This window comes from Balaenoptera ricei, chromosome 19, assembly GCF_028023285.1.
Source record: "Balaenoptera ricei isolate mBalRic1 chromosome 19, mBalRic1.hap2, whole genome shotgun sequence".
Lineage (NCBI taxonomy): Eukaryota > Metazoa > Chordata > Mammalia > Artiodactyla > Balaenopteridae > Balaenoptera > Balaenoptera ricei.
In genome coordinates, this window is record NC_082657.1 from 43,461,800 (window position 1) to 43,477,429 (window position 15,630).

At 49.5% G+C, this 15,630-nt stretch overlaps 1 long non-coding RNA gene across 3 annotated transcripts in view; it reads right to left on the bottom strand.

The window, feature by feature from the left end:
• The window catches only part of LOC132353424 (uncharacterized), a 600,229-nt gene that overhangs the window by 227,302 nt on the left and 357,297 nt on the right, over positions 1-15,630 (bottom strand). The gene's annotated exons all lie outside the window — the stretch shown is intronic.

The window sequence follows — 15,630 nt, forward strand, 5'->3', positions numbered from 1 at the left end:
CTCACTCATTCTTTCAGGGTGCTGAGAGGTGGGCAAGGCCTTCCATGCTGCCTGTGGAGCTCTCTGAATGAAAGGCCTGTGTCCCTATCCTGTGGATGAGGAGACTGAGAATAAACAAGGCACATGTTTCCAGAGTCGCTGGGCGTGGTGGGAACATCTGTGTGCAGCTGCATTTCTCCATTTCCGGGAGAACTAGAGAAAGAGGAAAAGATGGACTGGTGAGCACAAAACGAATCCGAAAGACGTTGTCCATCCCTGCCTGAACCTGAATGTGGGAGGCTGCACTTCGCACCTACTGTATACCAGGAACCGAGCTGGACATTTCCACATTATTTCATTTCATCTCCACAACAACCCTCTATATTATAAATTCCATTTTATAGCTGATAAATCTCAGACTCAGGGAAATGAAGTGATTTGCCCAAAGCCCCCCAGGTAGCAGGAGACAAGACCAAAATTTGAATAGTTTCTTCATTCATTTTTTTTTTTAATAAATTTATTTATTTATTTATTTATTTTTGGTTGTGTTGGGTCTTCATTTCTGTGCGAGGGCTTTCTCTAGTTGTGGCGAGCGGGGGCCACTCTTCATCATGGTGCGCGGGCCTCTCACTATCGCGGCCTCTCCCATTGCGGAGCACAGGCTCCAGACGCACAGGCTCAGTAGTTGTGGCACGGGCCCAGTTGCTCCGTGGCATGTGGGATCTTCCCAGACCAGGGCCCGAACCCATGTCCCCTGCATTGGCAGGCGGATTCTCAACCACTGCACCACCAGGGAAGCCCTCTTCATTCATTTTGATTCACTCTTCAACAGGTATTTTTTGTAGAGCTACAAGTATTTAACATAGAGTAATGGGCACTGTGTCCATAGACAAACCAGGCCATTGGGAGAGGCCAAAGTCCCTGTAGGGCTGGGCTTTAATCTGAGACTGGCCTGTATGTCCTAACCAGACGGGACATGCTGAGTAGCCGGGGCCGGGTCCAAGGAGGAACCCAACCCTGGAAAAATCTGTCTCTTCTGCCATTTTCCTCTTTCCCAAGGCAAAGAATCACTAAATACAATTTCACAACAAGAGCTTCCATTTCTCCCAAGCCTGGGAGAAATGTCCCAGCACAGCACACTAGTTCACGGCCATTTCAAAAGCAGCAGAACAGAACAGAGGAGGGATGGCTGGAGCTCAGTCAGCCAAGTTGAATACACTGTGCTCTGGACTTCCAAGTGCAATTCCCAGGTTCAAGCGCTAACTCTGATACCTCCTGGCTTGGCACAGGTCATGTCATCTCCTTGAGTCTTCGTCCCCCATCAAGTTAAATACTCCTTCTTGCAGTATGTGTAAGAGTACTTCTTGCAGTACTCTTTCCACTTATGGTGGAAATCAAAGGAGGTAACATCCAGCACATAGGAAGTGATTTCAACAAACATGAGAGAAAAGATCCACCAAGGCTGGCGGGCAATGTAGGAAGGTTTCAGACGGAGCCAAAACAAAGCCATGTTCCCTGGATGGAAGAGAGGAAGCCCTGTGAAGGCAGGGGCCACATGTGTGTCACAGTGCCTAGGACAGAGTCTGGCAAATAATAGGCCTTTTAATAAACACTTATGAATTTAGCAATGAATGAAAATTGGTCAGGTCATGGGGGTACAAGAAGAGGTCAATGGCGGACAACGTGCTGGGCAAAACCTGAATCCTGGGGGCCAGGGTCTCGTGTCAACACATGACTGGAGAATGAGAGAAAGGTCATCATCCTTCCAGACCCACTTCCTGGAGGAAGGCAAAGCCTTGATCTCAAACAGGAAGAAAGTGCCTGATTTCTAGCCATGGGGCACTTGATTTGGCAAGACTGGCTGCTGGGATGAGTCTAGGGGCCCCCTGGAGTTCACAGCTGTCCCAGCCAAGCCCGTTAGAACTAGGACCATTTCAGACATGCCCCATGTTTGGAACCCTTTCTCTGGAACTTCTGGATCAATTTGGCAGAAAGACAATGTCACCAAAGCCAATCCTGGGCCCAAAAATACAACCAAAAGTGTTACACAAAGAAACATGGTGGACCTGGATTCCCGATGGCTGGGACTGAGGCCACGGGCCTGCTTCTTGCCTCGACCAGGCCTGTGTGGCCTCAGAACTCGGCAGGCAGGGCTGAAGGAGGTCAGCCTGTCCCCTCCCTGCCTTGCACTCAGGCCAGGGCTCTGTGACCCATCTCCGTCACCACCCACCTCTGCCTGAGCTCCCATCAGCTTCTGAAATATTGTCACGATCCTGCATGAGCTGTGGCAGGCTACAATTAATTAACTAATCAGTTTTACTCTATCAGCAAGTGCAGACCAGGAATGTTAAATAAACAAATTAAAGGCTGTGGTTCACTAAAGCTCAGCCCAATGAAATAATAATGAGGCAAAGTTAACTGCTCTGAACAGAAGGAAGAAGGATGTTATAACGGAATACACCAGGGCAGTCACATCCTAGAAAAAGGCAGAGAAGATTCTGCCAGGGGGACCCTCTCACCCCACGCTCCACTCGGGGAAAGTGGTGGGGACCCACAAGGACAGCAGAGAGAGCAGAGCTCCACAGCCAGACGGAACTGGACTTGAAGTCCAGCTTGACTGCTTATCAGCAAAAATCCACCCCAGCTTGACTGCTTATCAGGAAGTCCCTTAACTGCTTTGAGCCTCAGTTTCCTAACTTATCAAAAGGAGGAGGAAGGGAGCAGCAGTTATCTCCCGCCAGCCCGCCTGCATCAGCACTCACGTGCGTGAGCCTGGCGGCTCAGGCAGACCGGGGCACGGAGGGGCCGACACCCCGGGAGCAGCTCTCCACCTGTGATTAGTACGAGCTGGTGGGTCCCCACTCTAGCTCCTCACCTTTAGGTGGAACGACTCCCAAGTCTCCCAGAGGCCCCCCTGGGGCTGTGCCCCAACGCCCAGAGCCTGCTGGCTCACACACACTGTACTGTCTCCCTTCCTGCCCTCTCTCCCCACCCCAGACCCCCGCCGGTGCTTCCCTGAGCACCTGCCAAACCAACCACTTGCAATCAAAATCTGCTTCTGGGAGAATCCAGCTTGAGACACATTCCTTAGACAGATTTGGGGAGCTATTTTCCAATGTTCTGCCCCTTCCTCTCTCAGTTACTTTGTAATTCCAATTCATAGTGGCCACAGGGGTTTAAACTTCTCTGAGGATAATGGGCTCGTTTGTCCCACTGGTAGCACAGCTTGGGGGAACTTGCCTTTATGGCCATTCATTTGTTCCACAAACATATACCTAGAGCCGCCATGGGCCAAGGACTGGTCTAGGGGCTGGGGGTCCAGCTGTGAGCAGCGCCGACAGACATCACTTGCATGGTTAAGAGGCACAAACATCCAACCAGCTGTGACTCCGACGCAGGGAGAAGGCACTATCACAGCACAGGACTAGACGGAGGCCTTCCGCTTCTGGGCCCGGCACGTTCACTGCCTGCCTGTGGGACGGGAAGCCAGGCACACCCGCCACGACCTTCGGCCTCCTCGGCTGCAAAGTGAAGACGTTGAGACCCTGGCTGAAAATGAGCCAAGAGCTCTGGAATCTTTCAGAAACTGTCTCGACCGTTCTCTCAGAGACAGAAACTGTCTCTCTGTGGTTACTCATCCAGGAATTGATATCTGGGCAATTTTCCAGCATCGCTGTTGGATGATAATGTTCTTTCCCAAGATTTTATCTAGACAGATCAGCATGTGGGGCTGTCAACAAAGGTCTGTACTTTCCCTCTGCCAGGGTCTCCTGTTTGGAAGCTGAGTGTGGCCCTCAGGGAAGCCCCTCACTCGCACCTGGGGCAGCAGCATCTCAGTTCTCCCCTAATGAAATCATCAGGAAGGCAACTGGTGGGGACTTTCTGAGCTCCCATGCATGGAAGCTTCCAGCCCTGGGTTCTAGCACGAACCTCAGACAGTGTATCTGAAAAGCCAGTAAGAAAAGGCCCCAGAGAATGTTCTAGAACTTAGAGAAGAGGGATCCAGAGGGAGAGAGCTACACCATGGGACAGTCACAGAGGTGGTCCCACATTCTCCCCGGCCCTGGGTGTCTTCGAGAGGTGGCAGGGAGGGTCCCAGCCATGCTCAAACCAAAGAGATGGTAATTATCTCAGGGCAGTGCTTCCAATTAGGGGCCCTTCTAATGGTGCTGGGTTTTCCCTGCCAGTTACAGGTAAGAATCTAAGTGACAAATGGTGATGGGGAGCTCCGTTATAACTGCACACAGGTCCCTCTGGCAAAGAATATTAATATGTTCCTCTCCTGCCCTCCCAACCACACACACACACACACACACACACACACACACACACACACGTTTACCCTGCTCTGCGCTGTGCTAACACCCCTTCTACCACTGCAGCTATTTTAGAACATCAGAGCACTCTGTAACGTCACAGGATGTTTGTGGGATGCTCTTCATAACACCCACCAGGATCTCCTGGATTCCTCCTCCCCTCATGCACACCTTTCCAGCTGGAACCGGGAGACTGTGCTCAGCTCTCCCCGTATATGACTAGTAATAATAATAACAACCATCACTATTTATTCATAGATTACCTTGTGTCAGGCCCTGTGCTAATAAGCATTTTATGTGCATTAATTCAGGGGTTACCAAGTGGCCTGAATCTACACACACACACCCACCTCCACTGCCTGTCTATGTAAATAATGTTTTATTGGAACAGCCACACCAGTTCGTTTATGTATCATCTATGGCTGCTTTAGTGCTACAACGGCAGAGTGACTGAGACTGAAACCGTATGGCCACGAAGCCTAAAATATGTCCTATCTAGCCCTTTACGGAAAAATTTTGCTGACCCGTGCATTAACTCATCTTACCCTTTTCCAAAGCCCTGGGGATCATTGTAAAATCCTTTCTATTAAAAGAAACAGGGATTCAGAGAGGTTAAGTACTTTGCCCAAGGACACACAGCTTATAAGTGACAGAAGTAGGGTTTGAAACCCAGAAGTTCAGGGTGCAAGTCCTGGCCTCCAATGATCCACCCACAACTTCTTGTGAAAGTGAATCAGAAATGACCAATGAACCCCTGGCCAGCAGGAGGGCTGGGAATGTGGGAGCAGGTTAGGGGCCACTGATTAATGAGATAACCGGCAGCTCCAGGGCAGTATGAGGGACCAGGGCCTCACAGGTGTTGAGTCTGCAAGGGATTTTTGCTCCTTCCTTTCTCCATCTCTGTGAATGCTGAGTGGCTCATGTCTGCTGGACTTTTAACAAGATTCAGCAACACACAGAGCAACTTGCTACCTGCTGTTATGGATGGCGCAGGCCTTGTACCAGGGCCTGGTGAATAGCAGATGCTTAAACTTATTTACAAAGGTCGTCTTCACTCTTCCTAAGTCTCTTTTCCACGTTGGATGGAGAATGGGGCAATGCTGTAACGGTCCTAGAATTTCAGAATTTCAGAAGTGTCTTCGGAGCTAAGAAGTCACCCTCCCTCTGGGCGCCCAGTCCTCCCCGGAACATCCCCTAACTTAGTTTGTCCTGGCTCTTCTGGGCCCATCCCAGGACCCCAGGCTGAGCATCCCCATGTGTTTCCACTGCCCCTCCTAGGACCTGGGTCCTCCCCATTGGGGTCCAGTGATGCCCACCCTCAGTTGCCTTCAAGCTGCAGAGTTCTGTGCAAACACAGATGCCCCATCTCTCTCCAGAGAGTCTGCTTCACCAGGGGCAACTTGGGGTTTGGGTCTGTTAAAGCCCCACCAGGGCAGTTTGGCCTGAGGACAAGCGCTCTGGTCCATTATCCCTCAGCACATCCCCGTTTGCTGAGGGTGGCTTTGCAAACCCTGGTTGACCTGGAGGGTCCCCTGAGCGTGGCTGGTATTCTCCTTCCAACAGTCAAAAACGTGTCACAAAGGGCCACGAAGGCTTCTGATTGGAAATTTCCTCTGGTCGAAAAAATCACAGCTGAGCAGGTTGGTTGCATTGGTACCAATTAGTACAACAAAAACCCAACATGAAAAGGATAACCTTACAGTCTAGGAAGTTTGCCAGAATCTCAGTCCACTCAGGTCATTATCTAACTCCTGCCTCTACACCTTCAATAAAACTGATAACGACATTTATCAGTTTATCATAATGGGCGATGAAGTTGCATTTTCCTTACTGCAAAGGAACAGAATTTGGAAACCTGGTGATGGAATTTTTGTCAAAGTCTCATTTAAAAAAAAAAAGAGGAACTGATGATATGAAGCTTCAAGTGATGCCATGAAGCTTGCAGTTAGATCAAGGTTCAAACTCAGGCCCTGGCACCTCTGAAACATCAGTAGCTTGGGCAAGTCTCTTCATGTCCCCAACCCTAATGTTTTCATTAATAAAATGAAGATAAAGATGCTCCCTCCCCAGAGTGGTAAGAAGGCAAAATACTTAAGTAAGGGGCCTGGGACATGGCTGGTCCTCAATAAACACTTACTTAGAATAAGACTGGCTGCCACTGAGAAGTTTTCCTCCTGATAGGAGGGGAAAATTCATGCACAGAGATTATGACCAAAGCCAGTAAATCATGAGGATAGTTCAGAGGGTCAGCAGAAGAAAAGACGGAAGAGAGAAGACTTTAGGAAGAAGGAAGTGTTTGATCTTGGTCTGGGAGGGTGATATGGTGGGATTGCAACATTTAAGGTTGGGGAGAAAAGGCAAGCCTGGTAGAGGGACGGCGGAGGCGCACCGGGGCGGCAGCTGACCCAGACCGACCAACAGCAGCCCCACTGCCAGCGGGGTTTCAACAATAGATGGATCAAGCAACCCAGGGTGCATTCATTTCCACACAGGGACAAACGGCAGCATCCTGGGGGGTGGGGGGAAGGGCTGAAGGAGGTTTTATCTCCAAGGTCAGCTTGGGATTGAGGAGCTCTGACATTTTTGCCCTCTCTGCCACCAGCCGGGGGCAGGGGCAACCCAAAGCCCAGAGGCAGAAGGGGCCAGGACAACGAGGCTGAGAGAGCCAGGGAGCTGCCCGAGGCAATGAGCACGGCCCTGACAAATGGGAGCTTTACCCACACCTGGCCCAAAAACACCCCGCAAAGACAGCCAGCCAATTGGGCTGACATATAAGGCATTTTATTTTTCTGCAACATATGCTATATTCATCTACTTATGGAAAGGGAAACTCTAGGGGTATGGGGAATGGGGTTTTATATAGTTTGGGATGGCTCAATATTTTCTAAGATGAGCTGCCTCAGCCTTTGCGTGAAAAGGCACCTGTGGCCAGAGAGGAGGCTGTGACCAGAGGCACATTTGACCCAGTGTCCCCAAACTGTGCCAGGAGATCCTCCGGACACCAGCATCCTGCCAGATGGTCCAGTTAAAAATCTCCGAGATCAAGTCTCTGGAAAAGGTTCAGCCGCACTTTCTTTGCAGTGGTGGGACTTCAGAGTGGCTGACATGCTGACACACGTGAGGAATCTGCAGAGGAGAAGGGTACGCAGTGCTATCCAAGTTCATAGCACCATATGCCGCCACCCTGCCTTCTTCCCTAAAAGGCCCTCTGAACAGCTTTGCTGCCCTGGGATCCAGGGAGCAGTTTAGGATGGATGGAGAGGGCAGTATAAAGGAACGTAGCTTCCTTGCGCACAGGGGCCAACCGGGGCAGGTGCGTGCACCTGTGCTCAGGTAGCAGAATGAGCCTGGGCCTCCTCCAGCCTGTCTCCCCACCAGTCTATTCCCAGCTGCCTTCTGGAGAACAGGTATTCCCAACAGCCTCCCATGTGCCTAGCCCTGTGCTTCCTTATTTAATTGCATTCTCACGGTATTCATTCCCAGGTCAACCATATGAAATAGTTACCGTCAATGTCATGTTATAATACAGGAAACCAAGGCAGCTCAGGGAGGGTAGGAATACTGCCCAAGACCCCACGGCTGTAAAAGGAAGAGCTGGGATTTGAACCACATCTGCCACATTCGGGTGGGCGTTTCAACCCCGTGCCAGGGAGAGACGCAGGGATAAAAGCTCAGTTTCTCTGCAGAACAGCAGCCACTGTCTGGCTGCCCACCAGCTGACTACATATGAGCAGATGCGGCAGGCGGGGGAGAAGACTGGAAAGCCGAGGGGCTCTGCGCTCCCGCAGCTGTATCGCTGGGGTCTAGCTTCCCCGCCAGCTCCAGCAGGTTCCTGGTGCTCAATTTGAGTTACCAGATAATTATGTCCACAGATGTAACACCGAGGAAGCTGAGCTTCCACCCACAACAGAAGCTGGAAGAAATGTGCGTTTATTTTCCCCTGACATCATCATTTTGTCCTCTTCTACTCCTTTCTTTGTCTCTGACTTATGGGCCAAACTCTGGAAGCTTCTAGAAATGAGTGAAGCAGAGGCAGGGGGACAGTATGCTAGACTGTTCGACATTGTTTTTATCTCTGATTCCTTCCTTTCTGCCTCCACCACCTCACACCCCAGATCTGAGCCAATCATTAAGTCCTGACCCCCCCCCCCACCAGCTGCTGTGTGGTCTTGGTCAAATCCTTGCCTTCTCTGAGCCTGTGTCCTCACTTGTTATTGTAAGCAGAATAATGGTCTCCCAAAGATGTCCACATCCTAACCTTACGAATATGTCACCTTACACTCAAAAGAAACTTTGCAGATGTGATTGAGTATCTTGAGATTGGGAGATTATCCTGGATTATCAGGGGGTGGGGGGCTCAATGTAATCACGAGAGCATAAAAGAGAACCAGATAGATGGCAGCAGCAATGAGGACTTAGCCCAGAGTTGCTGACTTTTAAGATGGAGGAGAGGCCATGTGTGAAGGAATATGGGCAGCCTCTAGAAGCTGGAAAAGGCAAGGAAACAGATTCCCTAGAGCCTCCAGAAGGAACACAGCCCTTGATTTTAGCCCAGTGAGATACATATCTACAGAACTGTAAGATAATAAACTTGTGTTGTTTTAAGCCACTAAGTTTTTGGTAAGTTGTTACAGCAGCAACACAAAACTAATACACATGGATGAGGAGGAGCTTCTCTCCAGTTAGAAAAAGTCAAGTGATTTTGTCATTGGTGAAATGATATCTATACAGCAAGAGCTTCCAACAGTAGTTGTGCTTTCAGGACCCTCTGGCAGTGGTAACATCTTCCATGTGGCTCTGCGACCCTCCAGGATCTCAACAGTCCCTCAGGAGCCACAGCACCTGGAAGTTGGCTCATCTGTTGCCCTGGGTCTGGGGTCACAGACCCCAGATGCACACTGACTAGATGCACATTGACTAAAAACAATATTTTTAAAAACAAACATTTACTGAGTATCTACCTAGTGCCCAGCACCTTGTTAAGCAATTTCACAAACTGTATTTCATTATTTCACTCATTCCCTAGGGATACCTAGTTATTGTTATTCCCATGTTACAACTGATGAATAAAAAAGACAGCTTAAGCACCTTGAGCAAATTTACACAGACAGCAAATGGCACAACTTGAACTTGAGCCAAGTTTCTCCAGCTGCAAATCCTATGGCCTGACACTGTGGAAGAGGGGATGATATCTAGGTACATCAGCAAGCAAAATAATCAGATAAGCAGACAAGCATAAACCACTTGCAATGCCTTTAAAAGCCACAGGTGAAATAGTAAAGTGCCTGGCGTATAGTAGGTGTTCAATAAAAATGAATTGACTTTTTCATAAAAGAGTAAATGCGTTTGGAGCAAATAGAACATTCACTTTTCCCCGTTATTCATCTCAAAGATGAGGAAACTTGCAGAAAAGAGTCAATGAATTCAAAAATGCAAAACAGTTGTCCAGCCTACAAGAGCACAACTGATGCAGAGTGAGGGTTAGATTAGCATCATCCTAAATTAGAGGTTAAGGGAGAGGAGGAATGTGATACTGCGTTAGACTCAAGCGAGAAAGACGATGGAAAAGGCAGAGGTTTCTAAAGGTTCAATTACAGAGACTGACAAGGCCATGGAAAGGGTGAGAAGGCTGTCCTGACAATTTGCTTTTAGCTGTCAGTCACCAGAGCTCCTGCTGTTTCTAGGAAACCAGGGAGCAGAGACAGAGGCAGCATGCCGTCCCCACACCCTTCCTCCAGGCGTGGCTTAAAGAAGCCAGGCTTATGGGTTGAACTGTGTCCTCCCCAAAATTCATACGTTGAAGTCCTAACCCCTAGAACTTCAGGATATGAGCTTATCTGGAGATACGGTTTTAACAGAGGTCACCAAGTTAAAGCGAGGTCATGAGGGCGGACTCTAATCCAATACGACTGGCGCCCTTGTAAGATGGGGAAATTCTGGACACAGACAAGTACAGAGGGAAGATGATGAAGAAACACAGAGAAAAGACGGCCATCCGCAAGCCAAGGAGAGAGGCCTGGAATAGACCCTTCCCTCCCAGCCCTCAGAAGGAACCAACCCAGCCAACACCTAGATTTGGACTTCCGGCCTCTAGAACCGTGCAACAGTAGATTTCTGTTGTTTAATCCACCCAGTCGGTGGCAGGTCTCGCAAGTTAATATGAGGGTCTAAGTGGAAAGGGACAGGGCGGGGAGACTTGGCAGAAGGACGGCAGCCTCAGAAGGAGGGTCTCCTCCAGCGTGGACAGACTGGGCACCATCTAAAGGTTCCTCAGAACCAGATGGAGTTTGTTTCCACCCAGGCAGAGGCAGAGGATGAGCACACAAGATAAGCCCTCAGAGGGCCCTCCTGGCCAGACGAAGGAACCGCTAACCAGCGAGTGGTGGGTTCGCGGATGGCCCCGCATGAGCTCAGCCCGCAGGGAGCACACAGACCACCGGGCCGCTTCACTCATCCGTGCACGTGGTCACTCACAAATCCACCCTGCACCCCTGTGCCTCCCCACCCGCCTCCCCTCAACCACTCCTCGTTTACACGTGACCAGGGGAGCTGCGGGCTTGTACCGCTCAGGAGAGACTGAGGCCCTCCGGTCTTCTCGTTTACCGCGATGTTTTATGGCAAAATTGCTCTGGGCATTGTCACAGGTCGGCTGGCTGGGAAGCAGAATCTAAGACAGAGGTCGATAAGCAGAAGGTTTATTAGGGAGTCCTCTCGGGCTCAACACCCGCCGAAGGGAAGGGAAAGAAGCCGGACTGGGCAGAGGGAGCACGTTAGGTGCAGCGGGGCCTCCATGGAAAGCTCAGCCAACTGCACAGGGAGCTCTGAGGGCTGGGGGCCCCTGCACAACTGTGCCTAGTTGGGGTGAGAGGGTCAGGCCTTTAGACCCCCACAGCACTCAGCCACAGGAGGTAGGCCACCTCCAAAGACGGGAAGATTTGGGGCGGGAGTTCTCTCCGGCTGAGGAAATCCGGCAGCAGGGGGCTCTACGGACATACAAAGTTTAGGCTGTACAAGGTTTTTCAAGACCCCATCCCTGGATTACATCAAGGACTGCCTGGGCTCACTAGGAGGCTGCAAAGCCCAATCTGCTGGTGCCGTCCAGGTGCCTCCTCAGCCATCCATTTTCTCTTGATCCTGTGCCCAGAGCAGAAGCCTGATTAGCTTAACTAAAGGAGCTAAATTTCAATTCCACCATCAGATGCATGTGTGCCCTCAGAAGCTCTACTCTGCTATTTAATTTCCCACAGTATTAGGGTCCCAGGAGTTGGAGGTAGGGAGACAGACAGAAGCAGTGATCTGGATCTTTCCCCAGAGTCAAGTTTCCAAAGTGAGAGCATCTTTAACCATCCCTCTGTGCTGAATCCACTTCACAGCTTGATGCCACCGTGCAGAACAAAGCTATACGTGAAGGTGGCAGCCGCTGACGCTGCTACGGCTCCGTCACGTGGCTCTCAGTAACTGGGCACAGCTGTGCACAGAGGTCACCTTGGCATCTCCGCATGAGCCCAGAAGAGGGGTCACCTGACTGCACTGAGTGTTCGGAAAAATCACCCAGGGAGGAGATGCTGCATCTGCATCTTGAAGAATAAGGAACAGTAAATAAGAAGAAAGGAGAAGGCATTCCAGGCAGAGGAAAGCATGTGCGAAAGTATGGAGGCAAGGAAAACATATTTTAACATGAGAATCCATGCCCAGAGATGTATAGCAATTTATTTCTCACATGAGTGAATGTCTATGTTTGGCCTTGAACTCAGGATTCCTGAGCCTTGGATCTAAACTGCAATAAACACAGTGTTGATTTCTATGTCAATAGATACTGATTAAGAGAATTATGTCACATGCTCAGTTGTGCAGAACGAGGAAGAAAACCCAGTCTCCTAGCCTCCAAAAGTCCCCTCTTATCATGGTGGCTGGACTTAAACTCTGACCCAGCAGATCCGGAGTTGAATACCAGCTCCAGCATTTACTAACCATGAGATTTGGGGAAAGTTACTGAATGCTGCATTCCTTTTGCTCCGTAAATGGGCACAGTGGCCCCTTCAGAGTGGTCATGAGGATGCAAGGTGGTGGGGGCACTGGGTGAAGAAGGAGGTATTGTATGTAAAGGATCCAGACCAGGGTCTGGTCTGCCCACAGTAAGGATCTTGTAGAAAGAGCTCAATCGTCATAGACGTAGTGGGCACTTGACTCTTAATTCTTGCTGGTCTGCTATCTGAACCTCCACCCCCTTCCCAGGCATCCGCAGCACTCAGTGGACACCATTCCTTTTCTCTGTGGGGTGGAGATATAGTCAGATGTCAAGTCCTCAGCTGGGACCTTGAATCCAGGGTAGACTAAGGACTCACTGGTGCATGGTGTGGATGCAAGGAGGTAACCAATGCACAGCATCTGGCAAAGAGCAGGCGTGTGATACAAATGGTACAAAAATGACAATACACTGAGGATCGGCCTGAGGCTGTGGTTTTTTTTTTTAATAAATTTATTTATTTTTGGCTGCGTTGGGTCTTCATTGCTGCGCGCGGGCTTTCTCTAGTTGCTGCGAGCGGGGGCTACTCTTTGTTGCGGTGCGCGGGCTTCTCATTGTGGTGGCTTCTCTTGTTGCGGAGCACGGGCTCCAGGCACGAGGGCTTCAGCAGTTGTGGCACAAGGGCTCTAGAGCGCAGGCTCAGTAGTTGTGGCGCACGGGCTTAGCTGCTCCACGGCATGTGGGATCTTCCCGGACCAGGGCTCAAACCCGTGTCCCCTGCATTGCCACGTGGATTCTTAACCACTGCACCACCAGGGAAGTCTGAGGCTGTGTTTTTGAGGAAACACAGCTCTGAGCAGCTCTGTCTCCATTTACCAAGACTTTTAGTGGAGAATCTGGAACTGAGGTTGGAGTCTGACATGTAGTCCATTAGAGGCACTCACCTCCCTTGGCCAGCTTCCTCTACCTACACAGTCATGGGAGCCAAGGACCCAGATCCTTTAAGCTTGGAAAACCCTTCCCCTGGACGACCTGGGAAAAAGAGGCCAACAGGCACCTTCTCGACTAGAATTGGCCAAGAATTGTCTGTTGTCTCAATCCTTTATAGTAAGTTTCCTTTAGACTCCATGCTCCTAGAGCCTCCACTGGAAAGCCCCAGAGGCCAGCCTCCCTGGTTGAACAGGGGTCCTGAGAGAAGCCAGAGGTCTGAGATGCTCTTTTGATGGCCTGCAGGAAGGTGTGACTCCTGTGTAAACCCCTGCTGAGAAGCCAGCACTGCTGGGGCTGGACGGGAGGAGAGCATCTGCTCACAGGGTCATCTTGTTGATCCTTGGTGGTCCACGGATGAGAGACAAACCTCCTGACTCAAGGAGCTGTGGAGGCCCCTGAACAAATGCAATACAGGGCCAGCTGCTCAGAAGGATGAGGGAGTGCCGAGTGGACGCAGAGAAACGGGAGCAAAAAGCCTTTGGTAGAATAAGTGGAGATGACACAATAGCCATGGTGGTCTGGGGGGAGCCCTGAGTTGGGGGAGGTGAGGCCAGATGGGTAAAGACCCGAAATTCCACACCAAACCCTGGCTCACACTCAGAAGACAAAGAATAGCCACTGAAGGATATTAGACCCAAAGATGACATGATTGGATTCTCTCGACAATCTGATGAGTTATTTGGTTTGGAGACAAGGCAAGAATTCCAGAGAAGGTGTTGGAGGGACCAGTGATTTTACTAAGTTCAAATCCCTTATTTTTTTAACATGTTTATATGCACCCATGTGCTTATGATACCCTGGCACCCTTATGTGAACAAATGTTCCCGGGGCTGGATGGTAGCCTCAAATGCCATGCCCCCCTGCCAAAGTTCATGGCACACACAATTGTCAGACTAAGCTCCCTGAAGTATATCCCTGACCACATCAGGTCTCTTTCTGCTCAGGGAACCTCTGTACTTTTCCATCACCCAAAGAATAAATCCCAGCCTCCATCACTGCCAAACATCCACAGTCCCTTTGACTTTTTTTCCATACTTCCATTTCAGTCTTGGGGATCATGACCCCTGTTCAAGAACTTCTGTCCTGTGTGGTCAAAGTGTGTCTGTCACTCTTCCTGTGACTTAATCCTGGGTCCTCAACTCCAAGCCTTTTTAATTGCTGTTCTCTCTGCCTGTGAGGCTCTCCCTCCACACCCATCTTCTCATCCAAATTCCAGCACTGGAGGGCCAGCTCTAATGATACCCCTCCCAGGAAGTCCGTCCCACTTCGCCCAGTCCTTGGTGGGATCTCCAACTCTCACCCCCATCTCACTCTGCCCCTAAAATTACTGCATTGTTTTAAAATCACTGGTGAACAGGTTATCAGTTCCCTATTAGCCTGTGAATAGCTAGAGGACAATAAGCCAAACTTATCATTCCTGCTTTGTTAACAGAGCCTTTTGCATAAAAGATTTTTAATAAATGGGTCTTCTTTGAGTGCTATATGCTCAGGCTTTGACTTCATTTTAACTCCTAATTCTATTCTCCTACTATGTCTCAGAGATGGACATCCTGCCTCTGCCCTAAGAGTAAGTCCCTCTCGAGCCACGCCATACATCCATGGTAACCAGAAACCACCCACAGGACTAAAATCCACATTTACCGCCAGACTGACAGGCTCATGATGTAGTCAGTTTCCTTAAAGGTAGTTAACTTAATGTCTAGGTACAAGTGGTTTAACGTAGCCCTCTTTGATGGTCATGTAATTAAATTCCACCCCAAAAAGATTCTTGGACAGATCCTACATCATGATCTTCATTTTCAGGGAATAATATATACTCCCCTGTTTGTCTCCATCAGGTTCGACACACATACATTTTTTTTTTTTCTAACATCTTTTTTGGAGTATAATTGCTTTACAATGGTGTGTTAGTTTCTGCTTTATAACAAAGTGAATCAGCTATACCTATACATATATCCCCATATCCCCTCCCTCTTGCGTCTCCCTCCCACCCCTCTAGGTGGTCACAAAGCACCGAGCTGATCTTTCTGTGCTATGTGGCTGCTTTCCACTAGCTATCTATTTTACATTTGGTAGTATATATAAGTCCATGGACTTATATAGACACATACATTTTTAATAAGTTTGTTCTGAATTTAGCTGGTCTGGACAGAAGTCAAAGGGAAGGAGATTAAACAGTGTTCTGAGCACCGAATTTCAGAGTCCTATTCTGTGGAATTTAGAGCAAGAATGTCTGTGAGAACCCTGAGAAGAATCAGAGTGCTCTGGCTGATGGCTGCGATGGGATGGTGATTCTTACGATAATTCTGATTTAAGGCAAGGAAATGAGACCTTCTCTCATGGGGGAGCTCCCACTTCCAATCTTCTCTTGTGTTTAGG